The sequence below is a fragment of the Petaurus breviceps genome, unplaced genomic scaffold (genome assembly GCF_028583685.1).
Source record: "Petaurus breviceps papuanus isolate PSGF00001 unplaced genomic scaffold, PetGlider_PUasm1.0 79, whole genome shotgun sequence".
Lineage (NCBI taxonomy): Eukaryota > Metazoa > Chordata > Mammalia > Diprotodontia > Petauridae > Petaurus > Petaurus breviceps.
This window is the reverse complement of record NW_027186523.1, coordinates 15,185,750-15,200,431: the sequence shown is the minus strand read 5'-3', so window position 1 is coordinate 15,200,431 and position 14,682 is coordinate 15,185,750. Positions and strand designations below refer to the sequence as shown.

The 14,682-nt window shown below is 38.5% G+C and overlaps 1 pseudogene; it reads left to right on the top strand.

Moving 5' to 3' along the window:
- Window positions 1–13,379, top strand: part of LOC138175841 (glyceraldehyde-3-phosphate dehydrogenase-like) — a 303,386-nt pseudogene extending 290,007 nt beyond the window's left edge.
- The last annotated feature ends 1,303 nt before the right edge of the window (window positions 13,380–14,682 follow it).

The window sequence follows — 14,682 nt, the reverse complement described above, 5'->3', positions numbered from 1 at the left end:
TTAGCTGTGAATGACTTATTCTCAGCAATACAGTGATCCAACTCTGAAGGACTTATGATGAAAAATGCTCTCTATGTGCAGAGAAAGAACTGATGGTGTCTCAAACAGTCTCAAAAGACTGAAACATACTTATTTTACTTTATTTTTCTTGAAGGTTTTTTTTTTTGGTCTATGTTTTCTTTCACAACATGACTAATATGGAAATATGTTTTGCATGACTATACTATGTATAACCTATATCAAATTGCTTGCCTTCTCAATGAGGGGGATAAGGAGGGAAAAAGGGAGAGAATTTGGAACTCAAAGTTTTTTAATATTAAAAATTTTTTACATGTAATTGGGGGGAAATAAAAGACTAATTTTTTAAAAAAACAATTAATGAGAAAAATGAATATTACAATGAGAGATGGGCCATATTACAATGAGGGTCTTGAGCGACACTGAGTATCCAAATCTTGGTCAAAGAGACATCAATTTCCATATCACCTGTCTGACAAAAGGGAGAATCAACCTTTTTCCCAACCTCTTGGAATAAACTCAATGAGCAGGGATCCACCCATTAGCCTAAACATAGAATTTCTTCTACTGTCTTTGATTAAATCTTTAGCCTGGGTGAGTCTCTGAGAAAGATTTCCCACACTAGTTGATTTCTGGATGAGGAAATAGAAAAGGGGAAAAACCTTGGTCCCTGATTCAATAATTAGTTATTAATACAAGAGAGAAACAATCATTTATCTCAGTCTGAACAAAGAAGTTTGGAATGTCCTGCATGCAATGGAGAATGATTGAAGGCTTCTGAGAAAAGTAGTACAATAGTAATGTACATTTATATTGGAGTCTAAATTGTTTAAAAGCATTTTACCTCTGTGTTCTCTATAAATACCATAGGAAAATAGGGATGATCCATTCACCTCATCTTGTACATATGTAAGAGATAAATAATTATGGATTATTGGGAAAAAATATATATGGCCTGGATATGAGAAAACACAGTATCTCTGTGCCTTTCTTTGGGAGGAAAAGAGAGCAGACTGGTGTTTTGGAGGGGGAAACACTGACTGAACTGGGGGGGGGGAAGTAGTGAAATCTGAACATGGGCCTAATGAAAAAGGGAGGGAAGAATATCCATGTGTTAACTTACAAAAAATCTTAAGTAGCATTTAGAAGAAGCCAAACCATCTTGGAGGGACAGTGATCATCAGTCTTCCCTATTCTGGACAGAAAATCTATTGGAAAGAGCATGAATTTCATACAGAGACACTTGGTTCATTTGTCTCATTCTCCAGGAGTGCAGCATGAAATGTCATCTTTGGAACTGGTTTTACTGTTGTTCAAATCATCATCAAAAAGCAGTCAGAAGGGGAACTTCTATAGGTAGACTCTGCAGTTTTTGGAGACCCATGTAACTCCCTATGAAGGATGTAGGAGTAGAGTGGGGATCCATTTAGCAAAGTTGCAGTTGGGGGCCCACAATGTAAGATTCTTATAATAAGTTGGATGCTATCTAAGATATGACTGAGTTGATCTAAAAAAATAATAATGAAAGATTCCATATAAATATGGCACTCTTTCCCCTGGAAAACCATGACTCCAGAGAACAGATGATGAAACATGCTACCTACCCCACAGAGGGTTGATGGACTCAAGATGCATAATGAGACATATGTTGTTGTTCAGGGATAGTGCAGAAATTTGTTTTGTTTGACTATGCATATTTATTCACCAGGGTTTTTTGTTTGTTTTCCTTTCTTTCTTTCTCTTTTTGGTTGTTATATTTTTGAGGGGGAGAAAATTAATGCTTGTTAATTGAAAAACATTTTTATTTTATTTTTTAAAAAGTCAATGGGCTAGTGTCAGAAACCCTGGACCTGAGTGCCAGCTCAATCACTTGACAGTTCTGTGAAACTAGTTTCCTCACCTATACAATCTGAATGACCCTAGCATAATATCCAAGTTCTAAAATTCTGTGATTAATCATTTAGGTCTGTGGTTGCCACAATGTGAAAGTCCTACATATTCTTGTTTCCTTTGACTAAAATATGCTGCTAATTAGAACAAAGACATTGATTTGATTTCTGCACTAAGGAAAAACTGCTCCCTGAACCTTTCACAAGAAGACTTTTAAATGAGTGTTCTTATTTTTTTGTTTGCTTTATTTTTTTTTTTGAGTAAAAAAATAAAATAGGGGTAATTCAGCACAGATCATAAATCTAGAGCCCAGAAACAACTTAGAGACCACCTTCTCATTCTACAGAAGAGAAAACTGGCTTAGGTAAGTTAAATGACTTGCTCATGGTCACAGGCAATAAGTGACAAAATATGGGGCAGCCAGGTAGCACAAGCAAGTAAGAGCACCAGCTCCAGTGTCGGGATGATCTGGGGATCGAATCCCGGGCTCCAACACTTAGCATCCACCCAGAAATACCTGGCCGTGTAACCTGGAACAAGCTACTTAACCCCAAATGCTTAGGGGCAGCCAGGTGGCTCAGCGAGTAAGAGCACCGGCTTCAGCATCGGGATGACCTGGGCATCAAATCTGGGCTCAGATACTCAGCACCACACCCAGAAAAAACTGGCCATGTAACTTTGAGCAAGTTACTTAACCCCAATTGCTTTAAAAATAAAATAAAATAAAATAAGTGACAAAATAGGAGTTGAATCCAGGGTCTATGTTTACAAAGAGGGGCCCTTTATTTCAGGGCTGTATTTGAGACTGTTGAAGTTGCTGTACATTTTTTTCCCAAGGTAATCCAACCCATATCCTTCCTTCTGTGTTCCCTGAGTTCCCATAAATCCTCTATGGGGTGTCTACCCAATACTCCAGAAATCTTCTCATTGATCTTTTGCTTTTATTTTTAATTTATGGAACTAGCATTTCCATAGCATAGTATAATAAAAAAAGATGATTACACATGAAACTACAAATCTATTATGCATAACTGCTTTCCTTTTAAATTTATTATAAAGTTATCATGTCAATTTCTTTTTTTCATTCCCTTCTCATCCCCATCCTAAAGATGGCTACCATTAGATACAAATAAGCATATATATGTAAAATCATTCTATACATGCTTCTAGTTATCAGCTCTTTCTCTGGATACAGACAGAGTCTTCTTTCATATGTCCTTTATAGTTAATTTAGGCACTTATAGTAGTCGAAATTACTTATTTGCTCAGTCATTCTTAAAACAATATTGTTTTTACTGTATATAATGTTCTCTTGGTTCTACTCATTTCACTCTTCATTATTTTGTGTGTCTTTCCATGTTTTTCTAAGATCATTGAGCTCATCGTTTCTTTTAGCACAACAGTATTCCATCACAATCATATCCTATACTTGTTCAGCCATTCCCTAATTGATGGATATCCCTAAAAAGTCCAGTTCTTTGCTACCACAAAGAGAGTTGCTATAAATCGTTAAGAACATCTTTTCCTTTTCCCCTTATCACTTTTAAAAATAGATATAGTAGTGGTATTGCTGGGTAAAAGGGTATTGGCAATTTAATAACTCTTTGGAAATAATTCCAGATCATTGGTCTTTTGACATTATGTGCTTACGATGCAACACATAAGCAACCTATCTGTTATCTTTCACTCTTGCTATGAGTGGCACACCAGTATTTCACATTCTACATCTCTCAGATGATATCATTCAAAACATGTCTTGCACACAATTCATTGTCAGTAATTAGTTTCCTCATCTGCAAAATGGGGATGTTGGATGAGATGATCTCTAAGGTTTTTTCTAACTCTAAATTTGTGATCTTGTGATCCTGAAATGTAGCAGCCTTTAGCCCACCAGACACTTCTCAATCCATCATTAAGCATTTATTAAATGTCTACTGTATACCAGGCCCTGTGATATGGGCTGGGAAGAAACCAAAGGTAGGGGAAAGAAAGAGCAAAAAATAAAGCTTACATTCATGTACTTTCAGGCTTCTGCAGTTTTAAGTCCTTACATATCCTCCACAAGATATCCTTATGATATTTCATGACTCACACTATTAGAACATCACCAGATGTTCTAACAAACAAAGATGGGCCTTCATTTCAGGGAAATACTTGGAATTGCTGAAGTTGCTGTACATTTTCTCCAATGTAATCCTGCCCATGTCCTTCCTTCTATGTAATACTAGGCTGAGCTCACTGCCCACCTGTAGGGGCTGTCCAACAGGAGCTGATGAAGTAACTCAACCAAGTGCTGTCCATACCATGAATTTCATGGTCTGGAGAACAGGCATTCTTTATGCAGTTGGTTTTTTATCTGTGGATTGTTAGGATACTTTTAAGTGTACCATTTCCTGAACTTGATATAATAAGAAAAACATTATCAGTAAACAGGAGCAAACTGAGGGCTTCACCATCTATGAAAATCCTTCTTCCATTTAGACTTCACGATAGATTTCATCTATGATAGTAGTAAACACCTTTGTCAATCCTATACCTACCTATTTTATCTCTTGATTGATTTTGGTCAAGGATTATCAAAGCACAATCTTAACATGTGTACATTAATTAGTAAAACTGCATTTTAACAGTAACAGCTAGCATTTATATAGCACTCTAACATTTGCAAAGTAGTTTTCATTTTATCTCATGGGTGGGTGATATTATTATATCCATTTTATAGTTAAGTCAACTGAGGCTGAGAAAGGTTAAGCAACAGCTTGTAAGTGTATTTGGCAGGATCTGAATTCAGGTCTTAGTGACTCTCAGCTTAGCACTCCATCCACTGTGCCACCTAGCTGCCTCTCAATTTTGCATAATTCATCTGTGATTATTGATTATTTTTAAAAATGTTTAAATAGAGAAAAATCTTTGCTTTACTTAAATGTCTTTTTCTGAAACAGACAATTAAGAAGATATCAATAACTACCATTTCATTAGCTCAATTTTTCATCTATAAAATCTTTATGAAAATAGTCTGTGGGGGCAGCTAGGTGGCACAGTGAATAGAGCACTAGTCCTGGAGTCAGGAGGACCTGGGTTCAAATCCAACTTCAGACACTTGACACATGTACTAGCTGTGTGACCTTGGGCAAATCACTTAACCCCAATTGCCTTGCTTTCTCCCCTCCAAAAATAAATTTGTGTGTATACACACACACATATATATATATATACACATACACACACACACATATATATATATATATCAAGAGAATCTTCTTTGAAAACTTGCAATAGGGCCATGAATGTTTTTGCAAACATCTCTCTGCAGCATGACACATCTTCATTGTAATTTTTTCCTGAAGAGCTGGTTGTTAAATACTAACCAGCACAACTCAGTCTGGGAACCAGGAGAACTCAGTTCTAGTCCTGTCTGGTACTGCTTCTCTTATTTTGAGCAAGTCACTAAATATCTCTAGACCCCAGTTTCCTCCTTCATAAAATTGACTGGTTGGAAATGATGTTTAAACTGTCTCCTGTCTAGGATTCTCCTTGTACTTGAATCACTCGTGTCTTTCCAGAAACAGCCATGAGAAGGAAGGCGAGATGGGGGGTAGCCTCTGATCCTGTGTAACTAGACACACTCTATTTGTAACCCTGATAGTTACAGCTCTTTAGATAGCTCCAAGATATATTTATAAAGAGAAATGGACATGTTACTACATGTCGCTTAAGTATTATGAAGACAAATATGGGAACTCAGAAACAGTAAAACCGCATGATTCAAAAGAGGAAATTGAGCTAGATCAGTTAAAAGTCTCAAGTATAGACTCATATAAAACCTCTTACAATTGTGGCAGCTAGATGAAGTTAATTGGCCATGTGGCCTGAATTTTGAATCAGAAAATGTGGTCATTGGACTTAATGAGAAAAAAAAAGGATGGGGATGGGGGAAATTTAGAGAGAGACCATGATACCAGCCATAGGAACAGGAAATATGGAACCAAGCTGGGGAATAAGAGTAAGGAAGGCTTCCAAATCCTATCTCTAGAACACCAACCATTGCCTTCATTATGCTGTTTGCTTTTCTAAAAGCCACACATGTGGAGATACGGTCACATTTGGGATGGATAGATGAAACCCAAGGAGTTTAGTCAATTATCCCTGAAGTACAGCCTACTCCCCATTTTGTTATTGTTGTTGAGTCATTTCAGTCCTGTTCAACTCTCCATGACCCCATTTGGGTTTTCTCAATAAAGATACTGGAGTGGTTTGCCATTTCCTTCTCCAGCTCATTTTATAGATGAAGAAACTGAAGCAAACAGTGTTAAGTGATTTGCCTGGGGTCACACAGCTAATAAATATCTGAGGCCAGATTTAAACTCAGTTCTTTCTGACTCTAGGTCGAGTGCTCCATCCACTATGCTCCCTAGCTGCCCTAATAAGGACATTCAAATCCACCCAGACAATGGCCCATAGGAGGCTGAGGCTCGGGGGAAGGCTTAGGAATCATCTCCCCTGTCCCTGGGATGCAGTAAGAACTAGGAAAAGAGGAGGAAGAAGATGTGGGTCATCAGCATTGGAAGGGAGGGGCGTCATTCTAGTAGCCAATAAAGGAGGAAAAGCAATTGCTACTGGATGATTTGGGGCTATTAGCAGCTGGGAAGGTAGGTCCCTTAGTTTCCTCAAGTCCTCAGATCCCCATGCCTATATCCATACTCCTTTGACCCAGAATTCTCCCCTTGGTGGCTATGGCAACATCCTTCTGTCTCTTATTACCTCTCCACCCACCCCCACCTCCCCCAAACACATACACCACCTCCCCACATGCTTTAACTAATACTGAAGTCTTGAGACTATCTGGAAATTTCCATTCACTTTAGATATTAGGAGTTGGGTGGCTGGAAGGAATGATTTTTGCAACAAGAAAACTGTATGGCTTACCTGGGACTTGACAGGATTTAAGGGTTAAGTCCTTCATAATGAAAATGTCTGTGACATTTTCCTCCTCTCTGCTGGCCAATTCTTGTGCTTCCAGTTCACAAAAGTGTTCACTTTGGGGGTGGGAGTGGAGTTAATCTACAGTACAGTTGTGATTCGCTATTGTAACTTTGCTCCACAAAGCTTTGTCATAAAATTTGTTTCTAAGCAAGACTGTTTCTTGAAATGTGCTGCTAAAACAAAGGAGTGGAGAAAAGTAAGGGTGTTCAGAACAGAAGTTAGGGTCTGGCAGAAGGAAACCCCATCCATTTTAGATAAATGTTGAGGGAATGGAAGATCCTTTGATGTCTGACTGTCTTTGCATCTGATGTTGCTGTTCAGTTATTTCAGTTGTATCCGACTCTTCATGACCATATTTTGGGTTTTCTTGGCAAATGCACTGGAGTGGTTTGCCATTTCCTTCACCAGATCATTTTACAGATGAGGAAACTGAGGCAAATAGGGTTAAGTGACTTGCCCAGCGTCACACAGCTAATAACTGTCTGAAGTCACATTTGAACTCATGAAGATGAATTCTCCTGGCTCCAAATGAATCTAGTATCCACAGTTAATTTGTTTGTGACCACTATCTTGAGGAGGAAGTGGCACCTCTCTAAATTTCAGTGCCTAAGCTAAAGCCCTACTTTCTCTGTCTTATTTCTTCCTGATTGGCAGGTTTCTTCTGTACCTCTTGATAAAACCCTTCGGATAATAAAGGAGAGTGAAGGTGATAATGTAGTCCAAGAAAATGGTCTTCCTTTAAGAACTCCCCTTCTACCCTATATGTGATAAACAGGGAATAAGAGGCCTCATAGAGAGCATATTATGGAATCTACTCTCTACAGTAGCACATTCTGCACATTGTCATTCTGTACCTGCTCCTTCTGAGGCCTCTAATTCAAGTTCCAGAGGAAATGGAATGGAGGTAATCAGTCCAAGTAGAGGTAGCAATCTGTGGACTGACCAAAGAGTTTGTATAGCTTCCTGAGTGGAGAGCTACAAACAAACTGTGAGGTTTTTACTTCTCTGTGACTCAAGTTTCCTCATCGGGTAGACAGAGATAATGTTCCTTTCTAGCATCAGAGAATAGTGTTTTTTTAATAGTGTTTTATTTTTTTTTCCAATTACATGGAAAAACAAATTTTAGCATTCATTTCTCAAAAATTTTGAATCCCAAATTTTCTTCCTCTCACCCTCACCATCCCCCTCCCTAAGATGGTAAACAATTTGGTACAGGTTGTGTATGTGCAATCATGTAAAATGCAGTTCTATATTAGTCGTGTTGTGAAAGAAGAAAGAGATCAAAAGAAAAAAAGAAAAGGAAAATAGTATGCTTTGATCTGTATTCAGAATCCATCAGTTCTTTCTCTGCATTAGACAGCATTTTTCATTATGAGTCCTTCAGATCTTGGATCACTGCATTATTGAGAATAGCTCAGTCATTCATAGTCATCATACAATGTTGCTATATATAATGTTCTCCTGGATCTGCTCACTTCACTTTTCATCAGTTCATGTAAGTCTTCCCAGGTTTCTTCTGAAATCAGGGAGTACTTCTACATTGTAAATTAAAACTAGCCTTAGTATCCACTTGTGAGGTCAGCACAAGAAGAAAGGGATTTAGATTGCAGCAGGAGATGTTTAGGAGGTTAGACCTTAGTAAAGTAACCAGACTATAGACATGCCAAAGGGAGCAAGATGCAGAGAGTTGAATCTGGTGAATCTTGTCAGTGTGGGAGATGAGGAGATGTGACCTTGGGAGTAGTTCATTAGGATGAAAGTGCTAAAGTTAGGAAGCCCCATCTAGAAAAATGGAAAGAGAACCAACCAACAGTAGATTCTACTAGCCCCCATGCTCCTCCTCAAAAACAGGACATAATAGAAGAGCTGTTGTTTAATGTTTAGCAAGCAAATGTGATTTTCTTTGTTCAAGATGAAAGACAAAATGTGGGGGGGTACAAGGTATAAAACATCAATAAAAGGACATACAGAGCTGCATTTTGTTTGGAGAGAAAAGGATCAAGTGTTGGGACTCTTTGGACTAATACAGAACATTTGGGTTGCTTGGGCAAGTCAACAAGTATTCATTCTTAGACATTAGGAAAAAATTACTGATTTTACCAGTTGTGATTCACTGGAAGGTATTGACCATGAACTGTTATTGTGGAATCATCTTCCCTGAGTTCTTTAGAGAGAATTGAAAGCAATATTTTTGAGATGTGTTAAGCAGAGGCTTATATAGAGTTATATATATGAAATGATATTTCTGTATCCTCTCTAGATCTCCTATCAATTCAATGAGCTTGTTATAAAATCCACAATTTCTGAATGCGTTTATATTTTGGTCAAACAAGTTCTCTTCTTAATGGATAGATTTACTACCTTTCTCATGATTTCATTGGTCTTTTTAATAGCTCACAATTTTATTTATCACTATGGTTGCAAGGAAACTTTCTTTGCATGCCTGTGAGCCAAACTAAAGTAAAGGCAGAGAGCTTTTTTCTATTTGACGTTGTACGGAAAATTTGTCAAGGGAATAGCCTGGCATTCTGTCAGAACACCCCCTCACAAACTGTAGTTTTATTGAGACAGATTACCATATGTTAGACAATAGTCTAATGGAGCAGGCGCGTGTGTGTGTTTCATTTCACATTTCAAGGACATCTAGTTAAAATAATAATCAATGTGGTTCTCATTCTTCTTTACAATATGACTAATGTGAAAATATGTTTAATAAGAATGTATATATAGAGTCTATATCAGATTGTACATCATCTTGGAGAGGGGGAAAGGGGAAAAGGGGGAGAAAATTTAGAATTCAAAATCTTATGAAAGTGAATGTTGCAACCAAAAATTAATCAATTAAAATAATAATGATGATCAATGGCATGGGTATGAATGTTCTGAAAGTTCTACATGTGTAATTAACACAAACTTGTTTCTTTCTTGGTAAACTGGAGGAATCAAATATATATATATATATATACTTCCATATAGCACTGTCTCTTTTCAAAGCATGGTATAGTTGATTCTAAATATTCCAAAAATGAGAAACTATTCAGTATTATAGCATTATTATTTACTTTTTTTTCAGGTCCTTCAGAAGGAGCTAGGTATTATAGAGAATGTAAATTAGATATAATCCCTATCTTGCAGGATCTTAAATCCTTTATCTGTGTTCTAATCTGTTCCTTCTGAATTCAATAAAGTCATAACCCCCAAGAGTTTGTTTGGATGGTGAATAAAGGGTTAGTCTTGAAGTCTAGAAGACAGTGGGGTTTAAGTCCTTCCTCTGACACATCCAGACTTACGCCTGAGTAATCTAACAGAACCATTACCTGGACTTAACACAGTGCCTGGCAAATAGTAGATGCCTAATAGATGTTTCTTGACTTGCCTTGATCTAACCCCTCAATGCTCCCAGGCAACTTTCTTTTAAAATAGTGTTTTGTTTTTTTCAATTACATGCGAAGAAAATTTTTAACATGCATTTTTTTAAATTAAGTTCTACATTTTCTCCTTCTCTCCTTCACCTTCCCCCTCCCTAAGATGGTAAACAATTTGATAATAGGTTAATATCTGGCAACTTTCTAAGATTATAAATTACATATGAGTTTCCAATCCACATCAGATGGAAAGCTTCCAAATTGGGAGATTTCTATGTGGAAAAAAAATACAGGTCCTGACAAATGTGTGTGTTATATACAGTTTGCTCCAAATCCTACTGTAACTTTAAGTTATATTTCAATCCCAGTATGTATGTGTACTTCTGTGTGCAGATATATACATACATGTATCATGTAGGTACACATGTACATATAGGTGGTTATGCATATATTACATATGTGTGCATATGTGAATATGTTCCCAAGTCAAAATCTTGCTTTGAAGCTAGGTTATTTTCTGAATTGACATCTACTTCATGCTAAAACAAAACTGGAGATTTATTTAGTCTGAAATTGGACCTGGACTGATCCATGAGGCAAAAGGAGTCATTTCCCCAAAAGGGCCCTTCCTGGGTCAAGGAGGTTGGTGACAGACAAGATATTGAATTCATGAAATTTTTCTTTTGCATGGAGATTTCTTAACATGTTTCTCCTAGGTGTCTGAATTCCTAACTCTTGAGTTCAACACAAGTTTGAAATGTATTTATTTCTGGGCAGAGGAGATGTGACTCTTTGCTTTTGGTTTTTAACAAGCTCCGTCCACCCCAGAACCCTGAAGTCTTAGAAAAGGAAGCAAATGCCTAACTGGCATTTGAAGTTGTCATCTTCCCCACCCCCCACGTTTAAAAAGAGCATTCAGGTTCCTTTTAACACTTCAGCCATTACATCACAACTCTCTGCTCCTGTGGTCAAGCTGTTCTTGTGAAGTCTTCTATAGCCCAGGTTTAGGGGTTCTGCAGGGACAGATCCCTCAAAGAGGAAACTGCCACTGTCTTTTCTGAAATACGAAGTGCTATGAAGGAAGTATCTAGAGAATATAAATTATTATTACCTAATTATTTTTGGGAAGTTAAGGGGCACAGCGAATAGAGTGCCAGGTCCAGAGTCAGGAAGACTCACCTCCCTGAATTCAAATCGGTCCTTAGATACTCACTAGCTATGTGATCCTGGGTAAATCACTTAACCCTGTTTCCCTCAGCTTCCTAATGTGTAAAATGAGCTGTAAAAGGAAATGTCAAACGACTCCAGTATCTTTGCCAAGAAAACCCCCCAAAAAATTTCCCCAAAATGGGGTCATGAAGAATTGAATACAACTGAAAAACAACTGAACAACAATTCTTTTTTCAGTTCTATCATCATAGGTCCAGCTATAACAGCCTCTCTGTTATTAAAATTGTTAACTCAGAAAGGTCCCAGAGCACAAGAAATTTACACAGTATTCCATGCAAACTGGAGGACCCATAAGGAACCCACAAATAGGCAAAAAGCAAATAAAGATGACAGGGCTATAGGGAAATGGACACACTCATATACTGCTGATAGCAATACACATTGGTACTGCCTTTCTGTGGAACCTTAAGGCAATAAACTCAACTCATAAAACTGATCATACCTTTGACTCTGCAATCCTACTCTTGGGAATAGACTCATAAAATAACAGAATTTGAGGGCTGGAAGAGATCTCAACATCCATCTAAGCCAATCCACAGATGTTTTTTTTTTTTCTAAAAGAGCTACCTGTATAGTGATGTTTACAGCCGTGTTCTTTATCAACTGTCAAAAACTATAAGGAGTCGGCTTTCGGCTTTTCTCCTAGCTTGGTGCCAGGTTCTGCTGCTTAAGTCGCATCCCTGAAACAAGATGGTGAAGGTCGGAGTCAATGGATTTGGCCGTATTGGGTGCCTGGTGACCAGGGCTGCATTCACCTCAGGTGGAGTAGACGTTGTGGCCATCAATGACCCCTTCATTGACCTCAACTACATGGTTTATATGTTTCAATATGATTCCACTCATGGCAAATTCAAGGGCACTGTCAAGGCTGAGAATGGGAAGCTGGTGATCCATGGAAAAGCCATTACCATCTTCCAGGAACGGGATCCCACCAATATTAAATGGGGAGATGCTGGAGCTGAGTATGTTGTAGAGTCCACTGGAGTCTTTACCACCATGGAAAAGGTTGGGGCTCACTTGAAGGGTGGAGCCAAGAGGGTCATCATCTCTGCCCCTTCTGCTGATGCCCCAATGTTCGTGATGGGAGTGAACCATGAGAAATATGATAATTCCCTTAAGATTGTCAGTAATGCTTCCTGTACCACCAACTGCTTGGCCCCCTTGGCCAAGGTCATTCATGACAACTTTGGCATTGTGGAAGGACTCATGACTACAGTCCATGCCATTACTGCTACCCAGAAGACAGTAGATGGCCCCTCTGGTAAGCTGTGGCGTGATGGGCGTGGTGCTGCCCAAAACATCATCCACTGGTGCTGCTAAGGCTGTAGGCAAGGTTATTCCTGAGCTGAATGGGAAGCTCACAGGCATGGCCTTCCGTGTTCCTACTCCCAATGTATCTGTTGTGGATCTGACCTGCCGCCTGGAGAAATCTGCCAAATATGATGATATCAAGAAAGTGGTGAAGCAAGCATCAGAGGGACCCTTGAAGGGCATCTTGGGCTACACAGAGGACCAGGTTGTATCCTGTGACTTCAACAGCAATACTCACTCTTCTACCTTTGACGCTGGCACTGGTATTGCCCTCAATGACCATTTTGTCAAGCTCATTTCCTGGTATGACAATGAGTATGGTTATAGCAAACGTGTAGTAGACCTCATGGTCTACATGGCCTCCAAGGAGTAAAGTGGAAAGCCATGGATCTTCATCCCCAGACAAAAACAGGAAATCCACCACTGGGGAGCCCACATTCCTAACCTGTGTTCCTATACTAGGGATCCCATGTCCCATTCACATCCTTGTTCCAAAGCACCCCTGTAGTAGGGGGAAGAAGCCTAGAGTCCTGTATTGTGTACTATCAATAAAGTCAACATATTCAGTGCAAAAAAAAAAAACTATAAGGAGTCATGCCTTCCCAGCTCTTGAGGGAATACTGAACTATGGAGACTCAATATAATGAAGCAATGCTACACTGCAGTGAAGAATGACAAAAATGAAAAATATGCAAAGATCAATATTGTATAATGCAACTCCTAGATGTCAACTGTACTAATTACATCTGTACTCTTCACTAATAACTCTAAATGCCTTTATCAGAGTGGTCGTTCCCTCCGTGGGATCATACATTCATAGAAAGGAACATGGAAGGGACCTTATAGGCAGTGGCGTCCTAGAGCTAGCTCATACCACCCAGTGAGAACTCATTAAATTTTCAGTGTAAGCCTCCATACCTTAGAACTCAAAAAATCGGGTCTTGATTTATTGTTTTGATTGTCTAGACTTAAGAAAGTGATGGAGAAGATATGAATTAAATGTAAAAGGGTGTCATGTATATATTTTTCTTAGAAAGCTGTTTGTTAAACATTTACCACCACATACTTGCTTATAATTCATCTAGATCATCTAGTCAAACCCACCTCATTTTCCAGATGGGAAAACTGAGTCCTAGGGAAGTTAAGTGACAGCCAGGGCTTCATAGGCAAGTAAATGACAGAGTCAAATTCAAATCCAGTTTCTTTGATTCTTTCCATTATGCCACACTGTTTCCTGCTTATCCTGTGGGATTCTCAGCCTCGGTGGTTCTACAGATCCTCCATAAAGAATCCATTCAATGCACTCAAGGCCTTCTTCTGGATCTTTTAATATTTCAAGGGCATTAACACAGCAAAGGAGTTGTCGCTCTATTGTCTCTCATTCTTGCTACATGACTGGATCACTTTCTTTTCTATTCATACTTTTCCTGGATGAGGTATTTTATGCCACCTCTCAAGTGCAATATTGGTTGAAGCTTATTAAACCCACCATATGTCTTTCAAGTTCCTTTTGGATTACTTAACATTTTGATTTTTCTCAGTTTGTGGTTTTCCAAAAGCAATTGTTTATGTCTGAGGCTCTCAGGGAGAGCCAGATTTGCTTTGTGATATCTCTCATTTCTCCACTTGACAGCCCCCAAATCTGGAGGAGGAGGAAACTACTTCATGACACCACTCTGTATTCTGGCACAAAGTTGCCTTGCAAGGAGGCAGTTTGGAGAATTAGAGAAAGAAAGTTTTATTGAGAGAAAGAGGAAAACAAAAGAATGCTTGGAAAACCATCTCTTAAAAAACATCTCTTTATGTAAATTTCATGACACAGCATTGAACAAGCAGGATCTTCTTCTGGGATCCCTTGTTGCTCTTAGAAGATAATAGACAGGAC